Here is an 18,696-nt window from a genome sequence, read left to right as displayed (position 1 = left end):
TTTTTTTTACCATATCCTAAATTTAACTTAACACATTAGTAATTGAATTTTTTCTTGTTACATGTACTAATATTAAATAGCAATTTACATTATCAATTTTCTTTTTACCTATCTTTAATTCCATCCAAGAAACCCTTTTTAAAAAATAAAAATAAAAATAAATAAATTAAAACAAACCTAAAACAAATTACATTATCAACTTTTTACCTATATCTACACGTTCTTGAAATATGAAGACAAACAAGTTGAAAAGCCAATACACTTATATTCTTTTGTTTTAGAAAAACTTACATTACTAATTATTTCTATAATTTAATACTAATTTACCTTACTAATTTACATTACTATAAATCTAATACTATAAATTTAATATGTAAATTTAATACTAAAAATCTAATACTATAAATTTAATGCTAAAAATCTAATACTATAAATTTATTACTATTTAAATCTAATACTATAAATTTAAATACTAAAAATCTAATACTACAAATTTAATACTATAAATTTAAATACTAAAAATCTGATACTAACTTCTAACAATTTAAAAAATAAATAAATATCAACTAACATTCTAACCACCTATCTACTTACTAACCATTATCATTTATAAACAATAACTAAACAAACTAAAAATTACTAACTTATGTCTACCCCTTAACATACCCGATGACTTTTCCCTACCACTTTAACCTCTACGAATTCTACCCATGACATGGTTTTATTAAAAAAAAACACTTTTTCTACTCCTTGTACGTGCCCCCCACTCCTTCATTTCTTATTGCCCACGTGAATATGAGGAGAGGAGGGGGCGTATAAGTAAAGCGTGCACTCTATTTATTAAACGCCCACCCACCATGGAATGGCTGCCCAAAACATTAGTGGGATGGGACGGCTTGCCTTCCCTCCCACTTGATTTAAATTATTATATAATTTTTTAATAAAACAAGACCATCTGACATATAATGAATGCCTGGTTGCCTCCTTTATGGGGGTTAACATATTATTTATTTTTTTAAATTTTTTTGGGGTTTCTTTTCAACTGTGTATACATTGTTGTTTGTTCAAGTACACCTTTATATATATATATATATATATATATATATATATATATATATATCTTCTTGGCCATCATTACCATGGTAGTTGACTTTTATATCTATATTGCTAATAGGAAAATAAGATTAATTTATTCTACTATCCTTATTTTATTGTCTGCATCTTTGGAAGAGATTATTTCTTTGTTTGCCATACATTTTCCAGAACTATTACTCATCTACAGGCTCCTTGTTCATTTCTTTTTATTTATTTTTCTATGGTAAGTCATAAATTGAATGGACTTAATTTGGACTTGGTATTATGAAATTTCAAGCTCATTTCACATAATGAATTCTATGATTAGAATAAGATAAATGCTTTAAAACTAACAAACTAAACTGCAAGATATCTTGCCTCAGAGACAACACAATTCCTCAATTGTAATTTCATGCAACTTCTATTTATCAAATTCTATTGTGAAATATTCTTCATGCCTACGAATTCATTCTCAGTAGCAGCAATTCTACACTTGATAAGATTTAAGAATAGGCACAAATGCATCTAATTATACATATGAGACTTGAGAAAATAAGAGCAATAGAATTGATAATCTTCTATTTATTCTTCTAAGTCCATCATGAAACTTAATTCTTCCTTTCAACACATCCATATTCAAGAGAATATAACTACCATTACAACTCAACATAATTTCCATCCAAAGTTCTTTCTTTTCTTCCATACTACATTCTTGTCATCCATGAACATAGGGTGGTCAAGGCTTAATTCTGAAATGAAATATACACTAACAATATATTTTCTCCCTACATAAATGACTCAACTAAAATAGAACAAGGCAACACTACTACAATACATTATGATCACATAACATGATGGAGTTTATTTCTCTATTCCAACACAACACCATTCAGTTTTCCTTCTTATGCAATGAATTAACCACATGAAATTTCAAGCTTCCGAGATCATCAAATAAGAACCTGCAAAGAGAGACAAATGGGGAACCATGGAGGCTCACCTCCCAACCTAGGCCTCAAGGAGGCCACCCCCGCACCAAGGGAAACAAGGCTCAACTGGGATACATTCAATTAACATCACAATAACAAGAATCAGCATGAATACCACAGTTTAACAACACATTTCCAACCCCCAACCAAGGCTTGCACAATAATTCACAGATGGAATCATAAACATTGGGTGAAGGTGGGCTCTATAAGGAGGAGAATGCCATATCCTTGTGAAATAACAAATCTTGCAATTGCAACATATCAATAATGCTCCAAGAACATGCCACAACAAGGCCATCAATAAAACATGCCTCAACAAGGCTATTAACACTTACTCCTCTTCACATATCCTCACTTATTCACATATCCTCACTTATACCTCCCATAGAACAATAGAAAGACATATGGCTTCAATGGAGCCCATACTCCATTAAAACTATCCCCTCTCCAAGAGAAGGATTTCTCAACTCCAATGTAAAGCCCAACTAACCTCTTCACCCCAAGGCTTCTCTTCCCTCCCAAGGGTGAGTGAAGCCTTCACACCCAACAGAACATTCAAACCACAACCACTATCTAAGAAAAAAAAACCAAATGCAAATAGATTCAACATGCTCACTCACATACACAAACATTTGCAACATGCACCATATGCAAACACATAGATCCTACAAGAGACACTCTTACAATATCCATCTCTAACTTCCATGAGATGAAAGAAAACATGGCATGAAGCACTAACCTCCTTCCAAGCTATGGTTATGAAATGGTGATGAGGATCTTTCATTCCTTGGCTTCCAAGCTTCCTCTTCCAAAACCTTAGATTTGTCTCTACAATTAGAGAGTGGGTGAACAACCCCTAAGTTTGGCACAAGCTCCCTAAAAAGATCTCCACTTCCATCCTCACCTACCCCTCGTACACCCTTGTACCTTCTACCAATCGGAACTTACCCAAGTGGAGGGATGAGGACAAAAGTCATGTGACACTTTGATTTTCGAATTGGCTTGAAGGTGACTAGTTTAGAGGGTCTCCTGAGTCCCCTAGGCCAACTTATGGTTATATTTAGACCCCCAACCTATACTACTACCATGTGGGTGACTTATTTTCACCAATATAGCACTTGGGAACCACTTTTAGGCTCTCTAAAGTTCCTATCTAATTTTAATTTGAATTCCATCATGAAGGTGACTCATCCTACACTATCCAAGGTGGGTTAACTTAATTTGACAATGGGGATTAACTTTAGGTTAAGTGACTTCATGCCCAAAATCCTACATGACATGTCATTTTCACATAACAACATAAGTGTCAAGTGACACATACACATTAAATACTTTACACATCACGATGACATGTCGCTAATTAACCATGATCTTTAAACTTATAACACCCATGCGCAATCACATTACGAAATAAACACAATATAATGAGGTTTTGAATCTTCCAAAGATTCACCTTGGCTTAACCGTGTTCACATAGGTTTGAACCTTGTTTCCCCGAATAATATCCATGGTTCCACTTTCTTGCACACTCAACTTAACGTCAGTAGCCCAATGAAATATTATAGAAATACATGTAGATAAGTGTAAAATAATCCAATATCACTTAATTCGCATTAACATATTTAGTTAACTTCCATCTAATAATTTCCATAAAATATTCAAAACATTGCAATATCAAAATATGTGTATCAACATTTATCTTTCTTATCATAACGAAATTACCATTCTAAACACTATCGCAATACTTGTCTATCATAACCATGAAATATTCAAGTCATATCTATTTAATCATTTAAGCAAAAAAAATGGATCCTAGTAAATGTCTTAAGTGGAAATCACTAATATGCAGACTTGTTAACTAGTATCCTTTCAATCAAGTTAAACATAGTGACATTCCTAGCAATATCCTTTTATCACACTATGAGGGGTTTGTGTATGAGTTTCCAAGGTTAATTTCTCATACTGTTAGAATGTTTCCATAATTATGTCATCATAATTTAAAACCAATTTCCGAATATAACCATGTGTCTTGTTCTCATTATAACCTATATTCATTGTTTTTCTCATTAGAGTGAATGTCAATTTAGCTTTCCTAATTGCCTTGAGTCTCGTGACTAGGTTCTTAGCTTGAACATATTGAGTCTTGTTTTCATGTGGTCTGATCTTATCGACCTAATGTTATTGGATAGAGTATCAACCTTTTAATAATGAAAATCTACATTAGTCTCTAATAGGGTTTCATAAATCATTGTCAATAACAAAAATGTCAATCATGTCCTAATTAACTCCTAATCATATTCATTCCTTAGGGTTTATAATAGGGTACGAGTGTGGGCCTTACATCCTCCCTCCCTAGCTATCGACTTCCTCCTAGAAGTCTCGGTAATCAGGGACACAACTTCCATATAAAGGGTTTACCTAGATCTGACATAATTGTCTCACTTAGGCCTTGCCTTAAGATTAGCTCACATTCCTAATAGTTTAAAAAAAATATTGTCCCATAGCTCATAGAGGGATAACTCCTCTTAAAATTGATTAACTCACCATTGATTCATTTTAATTCTTTCATATTATATTTGTAATATATTGTGATATTATAATAATTATATCATTACTTATATTATATTATTCTTTTAATTCCTCATGTACAATTTAACTATATGTTTTATTTTGGTGGTTATATCATAGTTCTCCCCTCTCAAATTTTGCTTGTCCTCGAGCAAAAATCATTCATACATAACCTTTCTCATAGAGCCAACATAGAAAGCATTTAATTGGATGCAAGAAGCATGGGATTCATGGAGTATATATCTTAATGCATGAAAATATGAAGCATACACTAAATGAACACATAAATGCATGAAAAATGTGAAGTAGACACATGAATGGATGATGACACGAAGTAGACACATAATACATGAATCCTTTATCAATGCCTTGTAATGAATTAGGGTCAAGAAAATAATTTATAAAACTTACTTCAATAGAATCTTGCAACCACAAGAGATCATTAGTAGATAAGTGTATATATAACTTTCAAGGAAAATGTGAGTCATGATAAATTTTTCCAAGCCAATCCCATACTAAGCCCAAAAGCAAAACTTTGGCCCCCTTGGCCTTAGTGGTGGGTGTTAAGCATCCATATGAGTTGGCCTATTTAGTGGGATGTTTTTTGTTTTGTTTTGCTCTATTATTCTTAGTCGAGAAGAACACTTAGGATACTTAGGATGTAAACAGTTTGCTTAGACACCAAACTCAATAGTTTCCCTAGACACCAGACTCAATATTTTCCCTCAAAGTTTACAGATCCAAGTCTTCAAACCTTTCTTTGGGACCTGCCTGCAAGGCGCTTAGGGTCGCTTATCATGCCCTATCTTGGGAATAGCCGATTGGCAGGATTTGCACCAGCCTTTGCCTAAATACACCTTTGTTCTCTCTCCTGAGATCATCATTATAGGTAAAATAGTAATAGATTATATGCAGATTGAAAAGTCCATGTAATCCTAGTTATTGTTGCAGTCTATGAGAATGATGATATGCAATAGGTTGCTTAGACACCAAACTAAACGGTTTCCATCAAGGTTTTACAAATCCAACCCTTAAGCCTTTCTTGCACATGTTGGCAAGGTGCTTGAGGTCGCTGATCTCTACCGTGTCTTGGGAACAACTTGGATTTACACAAGCCTCTCTCTTATTGCAATGTTGCTCTTCTTCCCAACTTAGAAATAATAACTAGTCTTAAGCATGTATGTTTAATTAAGAGTAATGCTCTGACATTTCTTATTGAAATTCTAAATATGCATGATCATAAATGAACAAAACTATACATAACGGTTACAAAGGTTTCTAATGTTGTGGTTCCTTCTCCTATTGAATTTGTTATTGTTATAAATAAAATAGTTAATTCTTATTCTTGCTAGATATAGGGTTGCATAGAGTGTTGCCTGTGTGTCTTTCTGTCTTAATTGATGATATTGGCTGTGCCGGAAGTTTATGTGAATGCAGTATGGAGACCCGGAATTGCCTATAATCAGATATCTTTCTTAGAAGTAATCAACTTCTCTTTTAATTGCTTGTTGTTCCATTCATATATATTCATCAGAAAGTCAATTGATTGTTTTGAGTCTCATATGACTTGAATGTCTTTTCTCCTCAGTGTGTCTACTATGGGAGTAAAAAATACGTTGATAATATTCTCTTGTCACCTATAGTGATGAAGGATAATTGTTGTTTCTGATCATGTCTTGGAAAATCTGCAATGTATGACTATGGGGTGTTATTTCTGTTTTATCCTTCAATCCATGCAATTTGTTTAATAATAATGGCTAGGGACTTGAACGAGGAAACCCCAATATCGATACAGATAGTAAACAAAGACAATATTGTGATAATTGTAGCTCATAAAGGTAAGTTGGAAGTAGAGTTCAAGTAGGACTCTACTTTGAGGAAGTAGAGTTCAAGTTGAACTCTACTTTATCCACCTAACTAATGAAAGTAGTCACCTATGAAGAAGACTTACAAGAAGGACTCTACTTTATGGAAGAAGACTTCAAGTAGGACTCTACTTTATGGAAGTAGACTTCAAGTAGGATTCTACTTTTCTCAACCGCTGTTATAAAAGAAAGCTAAGGGTGTTAAAATAGATCTCAATAATCTTTCTCAAGGAGAGGGGAGAGAGAGAGAGAGAGAGGGGAAATTTCTGATTGTAACTTGTTTCAGAGCCATTTTCCCATGTACTGAGTGCTCTTGTAAGTTATGAAGTTATTTTAAATGATGAACTGATTGAAGAGCATATGAACTGTGTATGAATGTGTTTTATTTTTCTAAGTTTTTCGCTGCTTTATTTCATTAAATAAATCTAGTAATGTAAGTATAGATCTGATCTATTTACCTAGATACTGGATTTAAGAAATTACACGGTATCAGAGCTTTAAGCTCTAAAAGAAAAGCACAAGACAGATATGGCAGCCAACAATCTCAGGTTCGAGGACAGGCTAGATAGGGTTTTAAACTTCTTGCCATGGAAGGCAAGAGTCATACTACTTCTTAAAGGGCAAGACTTGTGGGAGAGTGTAGAAAAGGTTCTTCCACTACAAATAGATCTTACACTTCAGTCAATACCGGATAAGGACACTAAAGGACAAAGGGTCATTCTAGATGTTGTAAAGGATCACTTGATTCTGCATATAGCAGAAAAGACGAAAGCCAAGGACATGTTTGATGCCTTGGTCTTTTTCGAAGTGATAATATGAACCGGAAGATGGTTCTGAAGAACAAGCGCTGAGAGGGTAGGAAGACCAAATCTGATAATTTTACGAGTTACCTTATTTGGATCACACAGATCCGTGATCAGCTTGCAGCAGTTGGAGAAAAGATCTTGGATGTAGAGCTAGTGAATGTAGCTCTAAATGGTTTCACCAAGCCATGGGAACCATTTGTGAAGGGAATTTGTGCTCGATAGAGCATTTCAGATTGGGAAAGGCTATGGGATGATTGTATTCAAGAGGAGACTCGTGAGGATATTAGAACCAACAAGCTGGGAGGTGGTGATGAAAACTTGGCCCTCATCACCAAGACTAAGAAAAGCAAAGGGAAAAATTTCAGCAATAAAGGTAAAAATAACGGAGGACATCTTCTTGAAAAGAAAGACTTAAGCAAGATCAAGTGCTTTGTTTTCCATAAGCAAGGTCACTATGCTTCTCAATATCCAGAGAAGAAGAAAGGCACAAGGAAAACACAACAAGTAGCAACAACAACAACAACAGAGTCTCAATTGAGTAAATTTGCAACAAAGTTTGAGAATGATTTTTCCATTGTAGCTTGCCTTTCTACTAGAACTATAGTTAGAAGTACTTGGTACCTAGACAATGGTGCCTCTTGTCACATGACTGAAGCACATGAGTTGTTTAGTCAAATTTTTGAGTATGAATGAGGGATCACTTGGCGCTTGGCAATGATGCCTTCTATGCAGTTAAGGGACAAGGAATTGTGCAGTTCCAACTTGAGTCGGAAGGATCAATTGATGCTCAGGAAGTGTTGTATGTACTTGGTTTGAAGAACTTGTTGTCCATCTCAGTTATGGAGGACGAAGGGTATACAATTACCTTCCAGAAAGGGAAAGTGTTTATATGCCCAGAGGGAGCCAATCCAGACACAATTGTGAGGATTGGAGTAATGGAAGGCAACTTATATAGGCTACAAGGTAACTCCATTCAAGCACTGGTGCATAATAGTGAGAGCTTGTGTGAGTTATGGCACAAGAGGATGAGGCACTTGCATCACACAGCACTACCTATATTGAGAGAGATGGTCATTGGACTTCCAGAGTTTAGTCTAGAGCAAGAAGGGGTATGTAAAGGTTGTGCTTTTGGCAAAAGTGTCAAAGCTTCATTTCCCAATAGTGAACTCGATCCAAAGAGATTTTGGATCTAATACATTCCGATGCTTGTGGGCCTATGTCAGTGGCATCAATGAATGGTGCATCCTATTATGTCACCTTCATTGGTGATTTCTCCAAGAAGACCTAGATCTACTTCATGAAGATCAAAGATGAGGCCTTTAGTCTAGTCAAGGAGTTCAAAGCTCAAGTGGAGAATCTAGTAGAGAAGAAGATCAAGGTGATAAGATGAGACAACGAGGCTGAGTATACCTCAAATGAGTTTAGAGATTTCTACTGGGATGCATGAATGAAGAGGGAGAAGACAATTGCCTATAATCTGCAACAAAATGGGGTTACAGAGAGGAAGAACATATCTATCATTAGTTTTGTAAAGGCCATGATCCATGATCGGAGTTTGCCATTGTTTCTTTGGGCAGAAGGAGCCCTCACAAGGTTCTAGAGGACAAGACCCTAGAGGAGGCATTCACAGGGATTAAACCTGAGATAGGACATCTTAAGATTTTTGGTTGTCCAATCTATATTCATGTGCTTGTGGAGAAGAGGACAAAGTTGGGCATTCTTTTGGAATACAATAAAGAGTCAAAAGCCTACAGGTGCTTTATACCAACACAATAGAGGATAGTTGTGAGTAGGGATGTCAAGTATGAAGAAAATTTGGCCTCTAAGAAATCTCATGATCTACCTACAGTTGCAGAGGATATTTTGCAGGAGGATTCAAAAGGTGAGAAGAGTTCACAAACTTCTAGTACAAAGGCCCAAACTTCAAGAGGGACAATTAGTCCCTTCTAAATTAGTTAGGAGGCCCAGATGGTTTGAGTAGACCTTGAGAGATGCTCGGGAACATGTTGACACTCCTAGAACCACATTCAAGGAGAGTAGGCCTCCACAAAAGTTTCCGACATATATGGCCTTGATGACCAACATCATAGACTCAGAGCCTTCCAGCATTGATGAAGCAACTAGCCAACAAGTGTGGGGAGATGCAATGGTGGAGGAGCATAACTCCATTATGAAGAATGATGTTTGGGAATGTGTGCAAAAACTAGTGGGGAAGTCAGTAGTGACTTCTAGATGGTTGTTTAAAATCAAACATGCAATAGATGATAGTGTTGAGAAGCATAAAGCAAGATTTGTGGCCAGAGGATTCTGTTAGAAACAGGGAGTAGACTACAAGGAGACCTTTGCTCCCGTTGATAGATATTCTTCTATTTGAGCTGTTATATCCATTGCTTTAGAGTTAGGGTAGAGGATTCACTAGATGGATGTGAAGACAACATTCCTCAATGGATTCATTGAGGAAGAAGTATGTATAGAGCAGCCACAAGGGTTTGAGATACATGACGGAGTCACATGTATGCAGACTAAAGATATCCTTGTATGGACTCAAACAAGCTTCGAGGGCATGGTACTCCAGGATTTACAGCAATTTGTAGAGTATGGGATTCACCAAGAGTGAGGTAGATTTCAACCTATACTTCATACTAGTTGGATTTGAGATCCTCATCTTGGTGCTCTATGTTGATGACTTAATTCTTATAGGGGCAAAGAAGTTAATTGATGAGTGCAAGTCAGATTTGGTAACAAAATTTGAGATGAAGGACATTGGGTTGATGTATTACTTTATGGGACTTGAGGTTTGGAAAAGATTGGGAGAGATCTTTCTTGGACAAGGGAAGCATACACTACAGATCCTTAAGAGATTCAAGATGGAGAACAGTAGATCAGTGACTACTCCAATGATAACCAACTTGAAGAAGGTTGATTCTTCAAAGTCAAAGTTGGTAGATTCCAGACAATACAGGTAATTAATTGGCTCATTGATGTATCTCGTCAATACTTGACCAGGGATTTTTTTTACTGTAAACACCTTGAGTTAGTATATGGTAGAGCCAAGACAATTTCATTGGATTGCAACAAAGCATGTGGTCAGATATTTGCAGGGCACAATGGAGTATGGTTTGCAATACCTTTGTGGAGATGGGGTAAAGTTGCAAGGGTATTCTAATTCAGATTGGGCAAGGAGTGATACCAATCGGAGGAGTACTCTTGGATGTTGTTTTAGTTTAGGGTCAGCCATGATTTCTTGGTTCAATAGGAAGCAAAACTTAGTAGCACTTAGTTCAGCTGAAGCTAAGTACATGGAAGCCAATTTGGCAAGTTGTGAAGCAATTTGACTTCATAAGTTGTTTACAAATTTATTTGATCAGGATTTGGAGCCTACTGTGATTAATTGTGACAATCAAAGTTGCATAAAACTCTTAGAGAACCTAGTCTTTCATGACCGGTCAAAACACATTGAGATTAGATATCATTTCATCAGAGATAAGGTCATAAAGGGAGCAATTAAGCTTTAGTATATTTCGACGTATGAATAAGTTGCAGACATACTCACCACCCTTGGTAAAAGGGAAGTTTGTTTTCGTTTGAGACAAGCTTGGAGTGGTGGTGAATACCTTTCTCACTAAGAGGGAGTGTTGATAATTGTAGCTCATAAAGGTAAGTTAGATGTAGAGTTCAAGTAGGACTCTTCTTTGAGGAAGTAACTTGAACTCTACTTTATCCATCGAACTAATTAAAGTAGTCACCTAAGAAGAAGACTTCAAGTAGGACTCTACTTATGGAAGTAGACTTCAAGTAGGACTCTACTTTTCCCAATCGCTGTTATAAAAGGAAGCTCAGGGTTAAAATAGATTTCAATAATTTTTCTCACAGAGGACATTGTGTGTGTGTGTGTGTGTGTGAGAGAGAGAGAGAGAGAGAGAGAGAGAGAGAGAGAGAGAGAGAGAGAGAGATTGCCTATTTTCAGTAGGACAAAAAGAGCAAAGTTTACAACAGTTAGTAGTAAAGGAGAAGGTAGCAATACCAAGCATATTCTAGGTTTTCTGTTTTGTTTGTAACTTGTTTCAGAGCCATTTTCCCATGTACTGGGAGCTCTTGTAAGTTCTGAAGTTATTTTAAATGATGAACTGACTGAAGAGCATATGAACTGTGTATGAATGTGTTTTTCTTTTCTAAGTTTTCCACTGCTTTATTTCGTTAAATAAATCTAGTAGTGTGAGTCTAGATTTGATCAATTTACCTAGATACTAGATTTAAGAAATTAACAAATATTCCCTATGGTGCGATAGATAGTAGTCAAATTTGTTTCTTTTTAATATTGTCTACTGTTTAGGTGTCAAATCAAATTCTATATCTTCAATAATGTGTTAAGCACAAGTGTTGGCTGTTAAATGATCTACAAATTACTTGCTATTGTAATTTCTTTTCTTCCAATGTGTTGGCTTTCTGGAACAACAGGTTTCCACTAAATTATATGATGAACGTCTACTATAGTCAGATTCATTCCTTGTAATAGAATGAATCTGGATGTCTCCCCAAATTACATTAGAATTTCATAAATATTAGGGCAGTAGTAAAGTATGCGAACTGTTACTGCAAAGGATGATTGACGGTAAGCAATTTCAAATGACTCCTCTCTTTATCCAACTTTAATGTATTTATCCACACCAAGGGGTCAACGTTAGAAAAGAAAATGGAGTGCAATCAAGATTTGATGCCAAATAATAAATACAGTCTTGGTGTCAATAACATCTTCCTTATGCCATTCAATACAAACTGTCTGGGATAAAATAAATGTTTACAAATTCTGCGATAAGAGTCGGGATGAAAAAGCTAATTTATTCCAAGGCTCTTATAGTCGCAACATTATTATTTATCTTTATATGTCGATTATTTAGAAACTACAATCTTTAACATGTATCAAGTATGTAATATATCATTGTCCAACAATAAAATTGGCCATTTGGATATTTTCCCATGGTTTAGACCTATATACGACTATAAATGTCACACCCTTTCTTCAAAATGTAACATTGATTCCACATATAATCCTTGTTTGATACACCTTCAAGGCCTTTGGAAGGTTGAATAAATAATAATATCCGCATCAGATGATTTGAAATATGGCGAGAACCTTTAATATAGAATTAGTTATATATCAACACACTGGGAAGTCTTCTACCAATGTTAATGTTCCACGGAGTAATTAAATTGGCTATTACTGTTCAAAAATTATTGATGACACATTAACATAGTCTACTACTCACTGCGCTTCAGAAATGTTTCATGATATTGAATGGGGCCCATGCACAACAAAGTATGGAGTAGACTTTGATAAGATAAGCACCCAAATTTTGTTAAGTGATAATAAATCTCAGTGCACAATTTGTTTATAAGAGTTGTCAATCCTTGCAATAGTTTCGGCATAATATTTAAAGCCCAGAACTTTCATGGATTTCACATCGATAACATCTTCAGAATATAATAGAACAAGCATGACATGTAAACTCCTTTTTGGTTTCCAATATATAATTGCCTGATTTCAATAAAAATCTAATTTCTACAAACTTTAGCCCCTTCAAAATGATAGGATACACTCCTCTGATACCAATTGTTTGTCCCCAATTTTGGACCTTTAATATGCCTTAAAAATACCCTCTTAGTGTTTCATGTATTTTTCCTCCATATTTTTGAACATCTATTTCTTAGGTTAAATATTCCTCTGTATACTTTGTAATGAGAAAAGGTGTCTCTTTTTGTTTAATAAATCTATTATATTATTATTTATTAATATTAATAATACTATTATATACATAATTCTATACAATTCAAATAATATTACTATTCGTATTAATTTTATTATATACATAATTCTATACAATTCAAAAATTATATTTTATTATAATATTCAACTATCATTTCATTCATTTTCATTCTTTCATATTATTTTCATAATATATCATGTGATATTATAATATTATAGCATTATAATTATATCATTGCTTATATTATATTATTCTTTTAATTATTCATGTACAATTTAATTATATAAGTTTTATTTTGGCTGGGATATCACAAAGTGGGTTTGATAGGATTTCATAAAATTTGACGAAGTTTTAAAGAAAAATTCAAGCCTCTTTTGATCTGAATTTTTTTCCAGAAATTTGTTTTCCAAGTTTTTAAAATAAAAATTGGAGGTATTTTATGAAAATTTTGTGATTCATCTTCAAAGATTTTTGCTAAACATTGTAAGCTTAGTCGAGGGTTTTGATTGCATGATTTTCTGGTTTGAGCAAAAGTCTCCAATTTTCAAAGGTTTGCATGTACTTGCATGATAGTTGCATGTACTTACATTTCTTTTATGAGTTGAATGTTGCCTGCATGTGTTGTTTACCACGTAAAGTCTTGTGTTTTGGTTTATAAAGGTTTTTCCTGATGGGTTTTCATAATTTTTCCCCTAAATTTTTTTTGATAGATTTTCATAATTTTGTACCTTTAAAGACTTTCTAATAGTTTTCATAATTTTTTCCCTTAATATTTTTTGATGGTTTTTTTCATAATTTTTTTCCTTACAAAATTTTTGATTTTGTAATTCACGAGGTTGTGTGGGATTTCTTTGCGAATTTTTCCCGATTATTTCTAGAAAAAAAACAATGATTTGTAATCTTGGGTTTGGCAATATTTTCGTAAAAAATCGTGATTATTTGTAGTCTATTTTGGAGCATTGCGCTCTTCTGAAAAACTTTGGAGGGTTTGTCAATTTTTCCTCAAAATCATGGCAGTTGTTCTCGGCATGTCTTTGGCTACAGGGAGGGACAATTTTGTTAGTCAACATTAGGTTGGGCATTTTTTGATGATTTTTGGTTAGTTTGCAGATTCTGGGAGGGTTAGTGGCAGAGTCATCTTAGTGACTATAATGTTTCGAAGGCAAAGTCGGCTTGAAGGTGATCTCAATCCGAAGGCAATTGCTCTGATACCACTATAATGTCCTGAAGGTGAATTCGGTCTAAAGGCAATTTCGGCTTGAAGGCAATCTCGACCGGAAAGGGATTTCGTCCCGAAGGGGATCTTTGTCCGGAGGCAATATCTATCCAAAGGGGATCTTTGTCCGGAGGCAATATCGACCCGAAGGGGATCTCTTTTCAGAGGCAATCTTGATCCGAAGGCAATCTCTGCCCGAAGGGGATCTTGATCTGAAGGGGATCTCAACCCGAAGGCAATGACTTCTCAAAGTGGATCTCGATGATCTCGGCCCAAAGGGGATCTCGTCTGGAAGCCAATTGCTCTGATACCATTGCAATGTTCCTATGCCCGTTGGCCTCAAATTTTTGGTTAAAGAATGTATATAGTTTCATGCATGCGGCAAATCAACTGGAATTTGCCTTGTTTGTATGGTAGCCAAGACCAACGAGTGGTCTATGGTAGTAGCAAGTTGTCCGTACAGTGAAGTTGGAATGGTATGTGCATATGGTGGAAAGATTCAGATCGCGCAGGTGGAGTGTAAGTCCATGCAATGGAGGTAATGTAACCGTATGGTGATGTTGGCTAGGTGTCGTACAGTAATTTGGAACGGTGTCTGTACGACTAGGGAATGTGAGGTGTTGGCATACAACAAAGTTGTGGTGATGACGTATGGCGGGGTGATGGTTGTTGGTGTGTCATACGACGATCAGTCCGTACGGATGGAGATAGATCTGTGCCAAGGAATAGTGGAGTGTGTGTGCAGCTTCCACGATGCCGAATCCAATACAAGTTAAAACAATTGCCAAGAACAAACATAAATCAACACACAGATGGGCAATCTAAATCATGTAAATATATATTAGTAGACAATGATGGTGCTCTAGATGTGTCAAATCTAAAACAAAGTAATACAGAGAATCAGAATAGGGTGAGGGTTGACTCTTACCGAAACCAAACTAGCCAAGTAGGGAAGATCTTTCACTTCTGAAATGGTGAACAACAAAGAACTCCAACAAGAATTCATAGTACAAAGAAAATAATCCCAAATCGCATGACAACTACTACCTACATACTGTGCTTAAATACTCTTTAGAGGAACTCTCGAGGGTTTACAAAGATAGCTGATGGCAACACTTACGGAAACAATTAGAATAAAAATAGGTCCGAGATATGATAAATCAATCGGAACCACAAATACAAATATTATTAACTTGGGCTCCATATTAATTAATTAAAGTAACTAATGAAAGGTCCTTTTATTATATTATTTAAATTTTGAGACCAATTAATTAATTAATTAAATTAAATTATTACATTAGAATTTGGGGACATGATAGCGACAGAGTCAATGGTAGGCTCTCATCTCTTCTTACAAAGCATTCTAAAGAAGGGGTCTGCCTTCTCTATTTTTTCTAAATGGATTTTGGCTACTTTTGGTCATTGACATTCTATTGATCTAGGGAGGGTTGCGACAACAACAAAATGTTCTTAAGAACTTATGACCACAAGATATGTATAGTCTTCTGCAGGGTAGTTAAATGATGATTGTTAAGGGAGGGTATTAGAATATTGTAATGTTTCTTTAATGGTCATCTTAGTAAGTCTTTCATTTATTAGGTAGTTTGTATTTTCATCTTTAGTATCAAGCATGAATATCATGATAGATGATAATTGTTTAACATTTAAATAATACAATTAGTAATCAATCATATGCTAATCAACATCATATGAGTCATCATGAAGACCCAGATTGTCATCAACTTGAACATTAGATGATGAAACCCCACTGCCATTTGCATTAAAAGGATGTTCTCTACTCAACTTCTCAATAAACTGAGATTGTGCAACAAAGATTCAAGTTAGTATGCTCCAGTTCTACATCCCACAACTTTGTTGCCCCTTCTTTGTACTCATCATTTTTGTAACACAACGCAAGTTGGATTGCACAAAAATTAACTCCTCTATTCCATTTTATGCTATTTGATTGTGCTTCACTGAGTGGATGAAGGTGCATCTTCTCCAAATCCTTTCAGCCGAAGAAGAACTATCAACTTATTTAAGTGAAGGGTGCTCTTATTAGATTTGTTGAATTAACACTTTTGTAAATCAAACATCAAATATAAAAATGATTTTCAAATGACAACGAATTTTAGAGGGTAAAAATTCATAAACTTATTTGTGATAAAATTTTGTTTGTGGCAATTTGTGGCCGTTGAGGTACCACCAAGAGTGAGCATCCTTCCTATACTTGTCATGAAGAGAAGTACTTTGACCATTGGAGACTGTGAAATCAGCAAATTCACTTGTAATTGCATCTTCCACGTCAATATTAGGGAAGAGTTTAGTAAGAGCTTTTCTGAACCCTTCATTGATTTCTGCATCATGATATGGTGGCACCTATGTTGGCGTAACAAGGATCTCTTCACTATAATATTTGGTAGTCAATGCGAAGGCAAGGAAATGGAGTGTGGTGGTCATTTTGTTTCAACACTCAACACAAATTTACTGCACCTCTTTGAAGAAGGTTTCTTTGGGATCTTTCTCTTTTGCATTTATAATTGATTTCATTTTCTCAATCACTGAGTTTATACAATCATAAACGTCCCCCAAGCATGCCTTAATCATGTCAATAAAGTGGATCATACTCATGATGGGCTTGATGAAACTAAGATGTTTCACATGTTCCCATTGAGTTGCATCTAGAATCATTTGCTTTACATTTGCCGCCTTCTCAGTGCTGGATTGCCTCCATAAAGTGCATTATTGGCTATTGAACATACCAAAAGGTGTCTCTCAAACCTTCACAACTTGTCTCAAGACAATTGTGTTGGATGCAAATATAGTCTCAACCACCTATTTGAATAAAAAAATTTAATAATTAATAACATATATATAGTTTTTTATTAATAATTTAGTGAAGTAAAAAATAAAAATTAAAAAACAGCATCTTTTGAAATTTGAATTACCTTCAGTAGCTCTAGCTGTGACAATGATCTAAAAATACTAAATAGTTTGTGTCATGTGAGATGTGGTTTGTTATGAACATTTGGGTCTTTGCAGCTTTGGCATAGAGTTATTTGATCCTATGTTCTACTGAGTTTCAGGGACAGAGGATAGGGGACAGTGGGACGTGTTTCTGCTACGGAGGTACTTTTGGGCCATTTTATAGGGACAACAGTGTACAGCTGTAAAAAAATGGAGCTAGTTCTAAAAATATAGGGAAATTTCAAATATGCAGATCATGACATTTATAAAACATTCACCATAGACATTTTAGAAGGATTTGGAGAAGTGATTCATCTTTTTAGAAACTTTCGTTGTCAATGAGCATGCATATATATTCGAATTGTAACAAAAATGCCCAAAGGCTCCAAGTTTCAACTATGAAATGACATTAATTATAAACAATAAAAATAGAACTAAGAAAACATAATAATATATCATTTTCCATAATCAGCATATAGTCGGTGTAAGAGTCTAATTCAAGTAGATTTGACGCCCTATTCTCTTCTTTCAATTGCTGTTGACTCCTTGATCAGATGCTCCTTCTCTTGCTACTTTTCTCCTTTGCAAATGAATTTTGTTCTTCTTTTTGGTTGTTTTAAGCATATATTAGGTTTTGGTATTGTTTAAAGTGGTTTGGGTATCCTTTTGGGCCTGGCCAGCCTTTTTAAAATTAAAAAAAGTTGTGTTTTTTTAGGAACTGTCTGTCCAATAGTGGCCTGGGCCATAGGGGATGGCCAGCAGTCCCTGGGACGGCCACGGGTCCCCTGCCTGTCCTGGGGACTCTTGGCCAACCTCTATGTCCCTGATCACTCTGGGAGCCATCCTAGAAATGTTTCTGAAGTTCTGTACAGATTAGGGACAGGCAGGGTGCTTCTAACTAGGAGTCCCCTGGTCGTCCCGAAGACTTCTGGCCATCCCTTTGATGATTGATGAAGATACAAGACAGTTATTTTTATTTCATTGTCAATTTTGTAACTATAATAATTTTCATTTGAATTGTGAAGTTAGACATATGCCACATGACATAATATTGAAATTCTGAACTATCAATTGGCATTTAATATTTATCTTTATAATACCATTTTGGCATTTGACATTGATCAATGACGAGGTATCATACTTTCAAATGTATTTATTTTTACAATTCTGTATATATATATTTTTTTGTAAATTAAATAACATAATAATATAAATACATATTCAAACCTACATTGCCAAGGGCCAAATAAAGTTGCATATAACCACGTATATGATTCTCGTCATAGTTCCAAAAATCGCCATGAAATCGCCGAAATTGCGATAAGATTCATGGCTCCCGATTTTTTTGGAATTGGAAATCGTTGGTGGCGATTTTTTCCTGTGAATCACCTGAATCGCCAAAATCGGCGATTCATGGCAAAAATCGCCAAAATCGCCATCGTGAATCTC

General features: G+C 35.1%; 1 protein-coding gene across 1 annotated transcript in view; it reads left to right on the top strand.

The window, feature by feature from the left end:
- HEMC (hydroxymethylbilane synthase) overlaps positions 1-18,696 on the top strand; it is an 83,979-nt gene that overhangs the window by 53,867 nt on the left and 11,416 nt on the right. The gene's annotated exons all lie outside the window — the stretch shown is intronic.

The sequence above is a fragment of the Cupressus sempervirens genome, chromosome 4 (genome assembly GCF_028749045.1).
Source record: "Cupressus sempervirens isolate cs-2001-9-10 chromosome 4, ASM2874904v1, whole genome shotgun sequence".
Classification (NCBI taxonomy): domain Eukaryota; kingdom Viridiplantae; phylum Streptophyta; class Pinopsida; order Cupressales; family Cupressaceae; genus Cupressus; species Cupressus sempervirens.
The sequence above is the reverse complement of the archived record's forward strand: the minus strand, read 5'-3'. Positions and strand labels throughout refer to the sequence as shown.